We start from the raw sequence: 12,839 nt of genomic DNA, 5'->3' as shown, positions 1-12,839 counted from the left end.
TCCTGGGATTCAATGGGAGCTTTAGCAGAAGCAATAGGCATGTATTTCTCTCATCTATATACCCAGGAGCCCTCTCCTCTTTTGTATTTAGCTACCCTATCCTAAAAACTGTGATGAAGTCTACTGATTGTAACACTCCAGGAAATGTATTATGTCTGATGCATTTCAAGTATGATGCAAGAGGCCACGGTCACCTTATTGCATGGCTCTTGCGTGAGATGGGTTCTCCTTGAGAGAACACTTGCAGAGAGATACGGAACGGCCATCACCTCTGATGAAAAGTTATATCGTACTGGAAATGCTTCAGGCATAACAAATCTTCTGGAGTGCTCTGATAAATAGATTGCTTGGCACTTTTTGAGGTTCACTTCATCATGTTTGTTTCCTAAAAGTGAAATGAATGCCTGCAATTGCCTTCAGCTCATATCTCTGAGTTTCCTCCTTTAATTGACAGCCAAAACTGAAGTGCAGAAGGAACACTTGATTTTGTGACTTCCCTTTTCAGTTATTTCTGGTTGAAAAGGGGGTGTCTTTTGAAATGAATTTGCTTCTGGACACTGATGTTGGACAACCTATGCATTTTTCTTTGTAAGGCATAGTCGTTTTATCTAGCAAATTGTTTTCTTCTGCTTTCTTCTTGTCTTAAGGGCAAACTCTGTATATATAATGTTCACTACCACTCAGTATTTATGCATCCAGGTATATAGTGTGGGCCAGATGGCAATGGCTTAATTTGTGCTCTTGTGCTGATTTACAGCAACTGGCACAAACAGCATTGGTAAAGGGATAGAAAAGTATTCTTGTCAGTTTAGAACTTCAATGCATGTAAGCTTTTCTGCCCAGAGAGACTATCCATCTTTGCCCATTACCTTAAAACAATGTTACTTTGTTAAACAATCAATAATGCCTACTTTAGATGCAAAGATTCATTATGGACTTCCTGCCAACATCAGCTGCAGTGCTTGCTAATCCTTGCCATGTGCCCGATCTGTGTCCCTGGAAAGGTACTAATTCCATCAATGCCAGTTCTTTTCAGATAATGGCTAAGTTTGCTGGTTGCTTTTGGTCACCTCTGAAGATGTTTGGCATTCCTGACACTGTACATCTCGGGTGGCTATAACGCAATGCGACTCCAAGGACCTTGGATCAATTCATACTGAGGGAGAGCCATTTCCTATTATGTGTACCTGAAAGTAGCTACATCAGTTGCCTGACTCACATTATTACTTACTACCAGAGTTGGCTACATCTGTTTTTGCTCCCTTGAGTTCATGGGCTTAAGAACATAGGAAGCTGACTTTAAAAAAAAAGGTAAAGGACCCCTGACAGTTAGGTCCAGTCGCAGACTCTGGGGCTGCGGTGCTCATCTTGCTTTATAGGCTGGGGGAGCTGGCGTTTGTCCACAGACAGTTTTTCCGGGTCATGTGGCCAGCAGGACTAAGCCGCTTCTGGCGCAATGGAACACCAAAACCAGAGCAGTGCATGGAAACGCCGTTTACCTTCCCACCGGAGCAGTACCTATTTATCTACTTGCACTGGCGTCCTTTCGAACTGCACGGTTGGCAGGAGCTGGGACACAGCAATGGGAGCTCACCCCGTCATGAGGATTTGAACCATCAACCTTCTGATTGGCAAGCCCAAAAGGCTCACTGGCTTAGACCACAGCGCCACCTGCATCCTTTAGGAAGCTGACTTACACAGATGCAAAGCATTGGTCTATCTAGCTCAGAATTGTCAGAGAACATTATTCTCAGAGAGCTAGTGCAGTGGAGTGCTTAGAGTGCTGGACTAGGACCTGGGAAATCTGGGTTGAAATCCCCATGAAGCCATGAAGCTCATGGGGCGACCTGGGGCAGGTCATTTTCTCTCACCTTAACCTACATCACAGAGTTGCTGTGAGGATAAAATATGTGTGGTGCGGGGAACTACCGTAGATTCCGGCGTATAAGACAACTTTTTAACCCCTGAAAAGAGGTTAAAAAGTTGGGAGTCATCTTATACGCTGGGTATAGCTGCAGTGGGCGACGGGCTCCGCTCCGCACCTGGAGGAAGCTGCCCAGCAAAGCTGGCTTAGCAACCCTGGGTGGCTTCCTCCCGGTGCGGAGCGGAGCGCGCTGCCTATTGCTGCTGCGGCAGCAGCTTCGGCAGCTTCTGAAGCAGCAGTGGGCGGTGGGCTCAGCGCCTGGAGGAAGCTGCCCAGCGAAGCCAGCTTAGCATCGCTGGGCAGCTTCCTCCCAGCGCGGAGCCTGCCACCCACTGCCGCTGCCCAGCGAAGCTGCCGAAGCGTATAAGACGACCCCCAAATTGGTGCTGCCCAATTGGTCGTCTTATACGCCCAGTCACCTAATACGCTGGAATCTACAGTATGTATACCACCTTGAGCTCCTTGGAGAATATGTGGGCCATAAATGCAACAAACAAGCAAACAAACCAACCAACTGGCAGTGGCTCTTCTAGAATTTTAGCCAGGAATCTCCAAGTAGAGATGTCCAGGACTGAACCTGGGCCTTTTTGCATGCAAAACAAATGCTCTACTACTAAGTGTGCTTCCAACGTCTGCATGTGTGTTTTTGTCTCAATGACACTCAGTCACAGGTTGTTTCCCTTGTCATGCCATGCCATACAGTTCCATACTATGCCATCATATGCATTGCGGACACATTTACAATATATCCCCCATGTTATACATGTTTGTGAGCAGAATGTTTAAACTTAAAACAATTAGTTAGCAGAGTTTAAAACACTGTCCCTTGCAGCATTAGGACTAGGCTATGTATTTTTCCTGTCAAAGAACTCAAGGGAAGTGACGTCACAGAGTGTATTCTCTAATAATGAGCAACTCTGTGAGTCTTAACACCTTCATATACTTATTTAGCAAACATGCATTTGTTATTTGGACTGAAAACCCCCCTCCCCCCCAAAAAAAAGGCAGTGTGAGGGGTCAGCCTTGTGAATAGACACTTAAAGCAAAATCCCAAGTTGATTTGGAAGTTCATGCTTGAGAGTTTTCAAAGAGGTAAAATGAGCTTTGCCTAAAAATGAAGATATTTCTCCAGAGGATTCTACACATTCTGAGCCAGGCCACTGGTCTACCCTGATTGGAGGCAGCTCTCCAAAGTTTCAGGCAGGTGACTTTCCTAGTGCTACCTGGAGATGCCAGGGATTGAACCGGCGATTGTTTGCATAGAGAAGAAGAAGAAGATTCATGCAAACAGATGCTCTACCAGTAAGATAGGGCCCTTCCTCATATTATGAATCAAATCTGTTCATTATCATAAGAATGCTTGTTGCTAGAGGGAGATTCTTGTTTGCTCTTGCTATCCCAATCTGTATCCTCTCAACATTTCCACTGGCCACTGGTCCCATCACCTCCTGACAAATAGAAGGGGAAGAAATGGAGGCAAAGAGAGATTTTACTTTCTTGGGCTCCATGATCACTGCAGGTGGTGACAGCAGTCACGAAAATAAAAGAAGCCTGCTTCTTGGGAGAAAAGTCATGACAAACCTAGACAGCATCTTAAAAAGCAGAGACATCACCTTGCTGACAAAGGTCCGTATAGTTAAAGCTCTGGTTTTCCCAGTAGTGATGTACGGAAGTCAGAGCTGGACCATAAAGAAGGCTGATCGCTGAAGAATTGATGCTTTTGAAATATGGTGCTGGAGGAGACGCTTGAGAGTCCCATGGACTGCAAGAAAATCAAACCTATCCGTGCTTAAGGAAATCAGTCCTGAGTGCTCACTGGAAGGACAGATCCTGAAGCTGAGGCTCCAATAATTTGGCCACCTCATGAGAAGAGAAGACTCCCTGGAAAAGACCCCCTGGAAAAGACCCTGGTGTTGGGAAAGATTGAGGGCACAAGGAGAAGGGGACGACAGAGGACGAGGTGGTTGGAGAGTGTTCTCGAAGCTACGAACATGTGTTTGACCAAACTGCAGGAGGCAATGGAAGACAGGAGTGTCTGGTGTGCTCTGGTCCATTGGGTCATGAAGAGTTGGACATGACTAAACGACTAAACAACAACAACATGCACAGGACCATATGGCTGTATGTTTCTCCCCCCACCTTTGTTATTCTCTCAAACTTTCACCAAGAAGAGAGCTGATGGGTTACAGCTGTTTACAAGGCTGTCTTATTGGATGTTTTCTTGCATAGCAGAAGGTCTTGCTCAGCTAAGAGGAAGCTGTCATTCATAACAGTGCTACCAGTGAGTCCTTAGACAGACATGAGTTCATCCTCAGATTCTCATCTGTGTGTGGGAGGGGTGGTGGTGGTGGAAACCTGCCCGATTCAAGAGAGGGAGGGAGGAAAAAGAGAGAAAGAAAATGACAGATGGTTATACTGGACTTGGAACTAACAAGCCAAATTCAATATCAACTGGGATGAGTGAGTTTCAAATAGGCAGATCTTGGGCTGACCTGATCTCCCAGACAGGGCTATGCCTGTGGAATTCCCTCAACATGTTTCAGTGGGGGATATGTTGGCTCATATGATATAGCAAAAATTATGCCAGCATAAGATCAAAAAAATATAGTAAACTGGGGTTTTGGATGGGGCAGGATGGGGCAAGGAGAGACACCCATTCTAAAACCTCTTTCAGTTCAGTCACATGATCTGACAACCAGACAGAACATACTCCAGAAAAAGGGTCGTGCAAGTCAAACTCTATTTTAAAGGGCTGTTTTCTCTCTGCCAGATTATGGCCATCTCAGCCAGCAGTATCCCCACTCATGAATGGAGCCTGGAATAGGGATAGCTTAAGCCAGTGTAAGTCATGCCAGCTTCCTGTACTTAAGAAGCTTTCCAAATATAGAAAGCTGGCAGAACCTACGCCAGCTAAAGTTACCCATATTCCAAACTCTGTTCAGGAGGAATTTGATTTGCACAACCCTTTTGACCAACTAAGTTCTACCAGGTTGCTGGGTCATGTGACCAAGCTGAAAGGGGTCTGAAATAGGTGTAGAATTCACCTTGCCCTGTCCTGTCACAACAACACAATGCGCCCTTTTGGGGACTTGTGCGAGCATATATTCTACAACTTTAAATTATGCTGGCTGAGCCCCTGCCTGAGCTGGGGTGAGGGACTTACACTGGCATATCCCTGAATGGCAGAAATTTAATTTGAAATCAAGTTGGATTTGAGTTTGAGGGTGTCTCTGACTTGCCCCCTTTACATTACGGGTGTTGGCTCTTATTATGGTATGACCTATATTGTTTTATTGGTACTGTTGCTGCAGGATTGTCATGGCCTTTGGCTAGAACAATAAACTTACCGGTAGGTTGATTGATATTTCTGAATTGAAGGAGGGTAGGGAATTTACACCAGTGTTGCCCCAACTGAGCCAGCAGAGCCCAAGAACTACTGAATCCAGTCTCTCTTATCCCCAGTGATCTTGGGTTTGATTTCTTCTGTAAGTGGTAATGAGGAAACTCCTGCTTTGAGGTCTCTTTTTATTTATAGTTGAGGGCTCCAAACCAACAGAAGACCCACAAAGAAAACCTTCAGAAATATCTCAAGGCTCTCACCTTCCTTCCATCTTACATACATTTCTTAATTATTGCCAGTCACTAGAAACACATTAAAAAACCAAATATTTATCTAAGGCTTAACTGTTTAGTGATGCTAACGATATCACACCCTCCAACATTTCTCTGATGAAAATAGGGACGTCCCATTCAATAATGATAATTTTACCATTTATACCCCACACGTCTTATTGGGTTGCCCCAGCCACTCTGGGCAGCTTCCAACATATATAAAAACATACTGTATTGGCTCGAATATAAGTCACACTTGAATATAAGCTGCACCTTTAAAATCCAAGGGGGGGGGGGAGAAAAAAATACAATACCCAAATATAAGCTGCTCCCTTAAAATTCCGCAAGCACTCACATCCGTTCCGTTTTACCATACGTCTCTTTCAGAAGCTATATCATAAAAGCCATTTTTTTTTAATAAGGTCACGAATTTAAACCACACTTTAACTTTTCATGGTTGGAATTTGGGCGCGCATGTGTGTGAGGCTTATATTCAGGCCAAAACGGTAAATAAACAAAAAACCTCCCCAATACAGGATTGCCTTCAGACAGCTCAGGGTCGGATAACTCCATGCCCTCCAACATTTCTCCAGTGAAAATAGGGACATCCTAAGGAAAAGCAGGACATTCCAGGATCAAATCAGAAACCAGGATGGCTTCTCTAAATCAGGGACGTCCCTGGAAAATAGGGACACTTGGAGGGTTTGAGATATAATTAGATATCATGTTGAGTTTTTTAAAAGAAATCAATAACTGGCATGGGGTGAGTGATTTTCACAGTGGGGGATTTGGATCACAGTGCATGGGAAAGTTTAACCCTTCCTTGACTACCCTGAATCCCAACAGCATCCCACCCAGCCATGAGCCTTTAAAAAAAGTTGACACCAGTAGGCCCCCTACTGCTGACTGAAAGTGGTATAAAATCAATACAATTTGATGTAAATCTGTTTTCAAATGAAAACTTGATGGTTTTAGCTTTGAAAGATGCATGTGAATATAGGAACTCTGTATATGGCTGAGTTCAGAGAGCACATTACAGCGGTACCTCAGGTTACTTGGCTTCAGGTTACAGACTCCGCTAACCCAGAAATAGTACCTCGGGTTAAGAACTTTGCTTCAGGATGAGAACAGAAATCGCACGGCAGCGGCATGGTGGCAGTGGGAGGCCCCATTAGCTAAAGTGGCACCTCAGGTTAAGCACAGTTTCAGGTTAAGAACAGACCTCCAGAATGAATTAAGTTCTTAACCCGAGGTACCACTGTGTTTTGTATTCCTAATTTGAAACCCTGATGATCAGCTGATTATTGGGGCTTCAAAGTGCCATGCACAGCTCTCAGCTAATCACCACTTTTCATCACTTTTTGCCTCTACTTGTTCATATACTTCAGTCTCTCCTTCCTGGAAAATAAAGAAAGAAAGAAGAAAGTATATTTCTGGTATGGGTTTCTGTTCTACGTTATCCATGGAATTTATTAATCAATTCTTCGCTCTCCTTATTCCCCCTTAAGTGCACCTTTAACTCCCTTGTCAATCTATCCACCTCACTGCTTTTTTCTGTTTCTGAAATATGTAAATATTTTTTCATGTATATTGTTGATCTTGATGTTAAATCAGCCCTGAGTGCTCACTGGAAGGACAGATTGTGAAGCTGAGGCTCCAGTACTTTGGCCACCTCATGAGAAGAGAAGACTCCCTGGAGAAGACCCTGACGTTGGGAAAGATGGAGGGCACAAGGAGAAGGGGGCGACAGAGGACGAAATGGTTGGATAGTGTTTTCGAGGTTACCAGCATGAGTCTGACCAAGCTGCGGGGGGCAGTGGAGGACAGGAGTGCCTGGCGTTCTCTGGTCCATGGGGTCACGAAGAGTCGGACACGACTAAACGACTAAACAACAACAACAAACTGTATTTTTTGCTTTATAGGACGCACTTTCCCCCTCCAAAAATTAAGGGGAAATGTGTGTGCGTCCTATGGAGCGAATGCAGGCTCCTTGGCTTCAGCGATAGCAACGCGAAGCCTCCGAAGTGCAGAGGGAGCACTCCCAGTCCCACCAGGAGATGCTGGGGACTGAACCTGATGCCTTCTGCATGCTAAACAGTTGTTCCACCACTGAGCTATGGCCCTAGCTCACAATATTGCTGTTGGGATAAAATGGAGAAGGTGGAGGCTGAAATGTGTATGCTCTGTGGAGGAAAGGTGGGATGGAAGTATAAGAAGGAATAAAGTATGTAAACTAGCCTATAAGTGAATAAACTACAGTATATTTTTAACTTACTCTCCTAATAATTTGTATATAAATTATAAAAGTGGTAAAAAAAAATTGTTAAATAAAAAAGAGGAAATGTTCAGACTTTCAAACAGTATGTTATGCCTGAGCCTTCACTGCTGAAACTCCCAACAGCATTTTCATGCTCACAAACACCTGATGAAGGAACCATTGTGACATAACCCATTCAAGCAGAGTGAAGGGGCAATAGGCTGTCAACAGTGGCAGTAGTTGGGGGCTCCCATCTATGAAAAAGCCACAGAAAGTCTTTTCATATTGCCTGAGGAATTAATTCCTTATTTAACGTTCATAATTGCTGGATCTATTTAACAGGACTAACATTTGCTTGGATTTGGCACCATTGATAGGGAACTGCCTGCTGCGTCCTCCGCTTTGAAGTCACCCTGGTCTTTGGGCCTCCAGCACCTTCTTCAGCATGTCCAACCCATCTAAAAGGCGTATGATACTGGTGTTCCACTGGGTTAGGAAGAAGCCCCTGACAGAGAAGCCGGGCTCTACCATCTCGGCCAGACCTTCTGCCTCTGCACCGGCTTGCAACACTCCTCACATTTCACCCTACTTCACGAGGAGCAAGACACAACCCGCTCCGCTCAGGAGGTCCAGCAGGCGCAAGGTGCTGCAATTGCCGAATCTCACCGACCCCAAGTTTTTAAGATCTGTCATTGGCAGCGTTGGCCGGAAGAGAGCCCGCAGGCGTGGCAAGCAAAAGAAGACTCCAGCGGAAACAGGAAAAGGGGTGAGGGCTAGGCTAGAGGCAAGAAGGCTCCAAAGCTATTTGTGGGGTGGGATTGCTTTGGAAGATGCCTTCTCACAATCTCTACCCTTGAACCATGTAAGGACATCAGAAGTGCCTGCTGGATGAGGCCACATTGGCCTGTCTAGTCCAGCATCCTGTTCTCACAGTGGCCAACCAGAGGCCTGTGGAAACAAGAGCATTCTGTATTCCCTTCCTGCATCCTGCATCTTCCAGCAACTACTATTCACAAACGTTACTGACACTGACTGTGAAGGTAGAGCATAGCCATCGTGCCTAGTGGCCATTGATAGCCTTTCCTGCCGTCACAGCTTTCTGTGGGATTGAGCTTCCAGAGGGGTAGCTGAGTGTGCCTGCTGCAGGAAAAACAGGCATTAAAAGCACATTTCTCCCAAAGAATCCTGGGAATTGCAGTTTGTAAAGGGTGCTACAAATTGTAGCTATGCGGTAGAAGGTAATCTACAGTTCCCAGGATTCTTACAGGGGAGAAGCGATAATGCTTTTAATGTATGGTGTGTACACAGCCTCAAATTAGCTCCACCAGCTCTGTAATACTAGAGCAAAGATTATAATGCATATTGTTGTTGTACTTTTATAAATATTATAAAACCCATTTCTGCAAGCCATGTAGTCTGGAATAAACTCAGTCACTCCTCCCATCATTGTTTCTACTAGGTGGGGAGGGGTGTTGGATCTGCTTCCCTGCCTTGAAGAAAGGCGCAGGTCAGATGTGTGCCCAGACCTGGCCACGCTTCGCAAGAGAGGTGTGTTGGTTCAAGGTGGCCACGCTGCCTGCAACTTGCATTCCTTCCTGACATGTCTTCCCCAAACCCCTTCTTCCAGAGGCTGTGTTGAAGTTTTCCATCACGTGGAACACAAACTGGCGGAACTACCTCGAGGCTCAGGCAGTGGTGGAAACCCTCCTCAAGCATGAGACGCCAGAGAGCCTCTTGCAATACGAAGGGATCAAAGCAGCTGTGGAGTCTCTCCTACCATACACGGCACTTCCAGAGGCTGGGCCAGTTACTGCAGGCCTCCATGTTCCTTGATTTCATGTGACAAAACATGAAGTTGCCTGACGCCGCCAAGTGGGACGAGGAGATGGACACAAAAATACGGTACTGCACACAAAAAAGCTGCACACAAAAATACGGTACTCCTCACTCTCTTTCCCCCCATCCCAGTTTGTATATCTTTTATTAAAGTTTCTGTTCCTATTTGTTCTTTTAATTTGGGTGTGATTTCCATTTCCTGAAGTGAGCCTTTATTTATTTATGTATTTATTTATTTATTTGCTTGCTTGCTTGCTTGCAACTGCTTCACTGATTCTGCTCATTAACCATGCTGGCATCCTCTCAGACTTGGTGGTACCTTTTCTGTTCTGCAGTATTCTTTCTAGCTGAGTGTTCTCATTATTGTGGCTTTGCCCCAAGCCTTCTGGAGAGATGAATTATATTACCCCATAGCTTTGCCAGCAGGGGTCTACAGTGCAGTGTTATGTTATTTGAAACAATTTGTAATGCTTTTCCAAAAAAACAAACAACAAATAACAAATAAGGGAAAAGTTTAACATCTACTGTGTTCTTGTTTCATTGCACAGAATCACAGGTGGTCTAATTTAAAGGGGGGGAACCTTGTGACAATAATTTGTATTCATGGGGGCATAAATTAGTGGTGATTCATTTACAAAACGGCATTGGAAACAGGAGTGTGCCTTATTGGAGGGACTTTATGGCTTCCTCCAGATTCCATTTGCAAGGTGTAATTGTTTGTAAACTTATTATAATTGCTTGCAAGGTTATCAGGCGACTGAAATGGCAGCTTTATTAGACAGCAATCTGCCTGTAAAAGTCATCCCTGCTGTTATTGTGAAAAGGTAACAGAAAATGTTTTTCCCTCTGCCTTTAGGTTTCCTTGCCTTTCTCCCTTAGCAATTATGAATGAAGCATCATTTCCAGATAACACACATAATTGTCACAATTATCCAAAATGGCTCCTCATAAATGTTCTCAATGTGAGGGGGACTAATCTTCATAATTTGGTTTATTTATGGTGTGTGAATTCTCCCTCCCCTTGGTGCTCATGAACTTATAACCAATTGATGCTACAGGCTGCAGAACAAAACAGTAGTCAATGTTCTATTGACATTGCGTGGACAGGCGGAGTCCCCAGATTCCGAGTGGTCCCCCCCGTCATGTGGAATAACGACTCTAGACAACATGCTATGGGATTAAATTGGCCACTTTATTAAATTTCAAATGTGGGTAGACCTTGGCTCAGGCATTGGGCGTTCTCCCTCCCTAGTCCCCAGCCGGGGACCTAGGGAGCATCAGGGTTATCCAGTGTGTGTGGGGGGGATGGGCCGGCTCTGGAGAACATATGTTCAAGCAGAGATAGCCGCCCCCGTTACGCCGCCGCAGGGGAGAGCAATGACGACCTTTCGGCGTACGGCCAAAGCCTCCCTTCAAAAACCCCTTTAACAGGGAACCCTGGTATCGCCGCCGCAAAGCGGAAGATGGACTAAAGGATTCCGCCCAAGGCCTGATACCGCCAAAGTTGTGACATTTTGCTACGGGAAAGGCGAAACCTGCCGAATGCAGGGAAATTCCTTTCCGGCCCTTTAACAGCGACCTTATCGTAGCAGCGCCCGCATACCTGTGGAGACAGGTTAACCTGCAAAACCTATGAAGAAAAGTTAACCTGCAAAAGAAGACATTAACTGAGGGTGGGTAGGGTGGGAGAAGCTCTGGAGCCAAGTGAGGATTACCAATTAAGATCCACCCTCTATTGTGTGGGCAGGTAATCCCTCCCCCTACCTGGCCTGGTTTCCCTGGCAACGCTTCCCCCAGGTGGGATTGGACAACTCACTGGGGTAGGCGGGGACCTCCAGGTATCCCACCTGAGGGAAGGCAAAGCCTATGCTGATGGGGCCACTCCAGATCCAGGGCTGCACGCGTCCACGCAAAGGGCGCCCCCCGTTTTAAGTGGGGAGCGGTCATTGCGTGGACAGGCGGAGTCCCCAGATCCCGAGTGGTCCCCCCCGTCATGTGGAATAACGACTCTAGACAACATGCTATGGGATTAAATTGGCCACAACTTTATTAAATTTCAAATGTGGGTAGACCTTGGCTCAGGCATTGGGCGTTCTCCCTCCCTAGTCCCCAGCCGGGGACTAGGGAGCATCAGGGTTATCCAGTGTGTGTGGGGGGGGGATGGGCCGGCTCTGGAGAACATATGTTCAAGCAGAGATAGCCGCCCCCGTTACGCCGCCGCAGGGGAGAGCAATGACGACCTTTCGGCGTACGGCCAAAGCCTCCCTTCAAAAACCCCTTTAACGGGGAACCCTGGTATCGCTGCCGCAAAGAGGAAGATGGACTAAAGGATTCCGCCCAAGGCCTGATACCGCCACCCGAGACCGCAAAGATTGCGGTCTCGCCGCCAAGACTACCTACATCTGAAAATCCCCTTTGCCATCCTCCAACCAGTCAATCAGGCCATGCCTGATGTCGCTCAGCCAACGCTCGTTACCATGGTCCTGATAGGTGCACGCCATCAGGCCGAAATAGCTCCTTCAGACCAGAAAATCATGATGTTGGGGTGAGCGGCATGTACGCTTTCCAGGTCCGCGATCGCTGTTTTGATCAGAATTATGCTTTTTTGCATGACCAAGTCATTTTCGCCAAGGTGGAGCACAACCGCGTTTGGCGGATGGCGGAACGCAAGTTCGTGACGCAACCAAGGGAGCAGGGCATCCCATCGCATTCCACGTTTGCACGACCAAGTCATTTTCGCCAAGGTGGAGCACAACCGCGTTTGGCGGAACGCAAGTTCGTGACGCAACCAAGGGAGCAGGTCATCCCATCACATTCCACGTTGGCCGAACCAGGAAATGGAGATCTTTGGCTGCAGACCCAGATGTTCTCCGCCTGGACCAGTAGTGGCATGGATGGCCGCCTAATGCACTATGCTGTGGCCAAAGATCCACACATGTTTGGGGGTTGAGCCTGAAAGAAAGGATTATATGGTATCTGTCAGTGTCTGCTAGTTGTTTCGAATATAGCCTTTGAAGGCAGCTGAACGCCACCGCCCCATTGTTATTATGTGTTCTGCCGGGAGGCCGCTCGCAGCTGCCGAGGTTCCTGCACCGATACGAAAGGAATGCCCGGAAAATTGTGCCGGGTCGCCTCCACAAGCATGGATGGCCTTACGCAATATTGAGACAAATTGGCAACTGGTCATGGGGCGGCCTAATGCATGAATGA

General features: G+C 46.4%; 1 long non-coding RNA gene across 1 annotated transcript; it reads right to left on the bottom strand.

The window, feature by feature from the left end:
- Positions 1-4,061: 4,061 nt before the first annotated feature.
- On the bottom strand, positions 4,062-7,844 carry LOC307208344. Its single transcript, XR_013835113.1, has 3 exons — positions 7,812-7,844; positions 6,882-6,934; positions 4,062-4,279 (listed from the first exon to the last, which is right to left on the bottom strand). It is a non-coding gene; the product is annotated as an uncharacterized lncRNA (long non-coding RNA).
- Positions 7,845-12,839: the final 4,995 nt, after the last annotated feature.

The sequence above is a fragment of the Podarcis cretensis genome (assembly GCF_951804945.1).
Source record: "Podarcis cretensis genome assembly, chromosome: Z".
NCBI lineage: Eukaryota > Metazoa > Chordata > Lepidosauria > Squamata > Lacertidae > Podarcis > Podarcis cretensis.
Note: the sequence above shows the minus strand (reverse complement) of the source record. Positions and strands in the feature narration are given on the sequence as shown.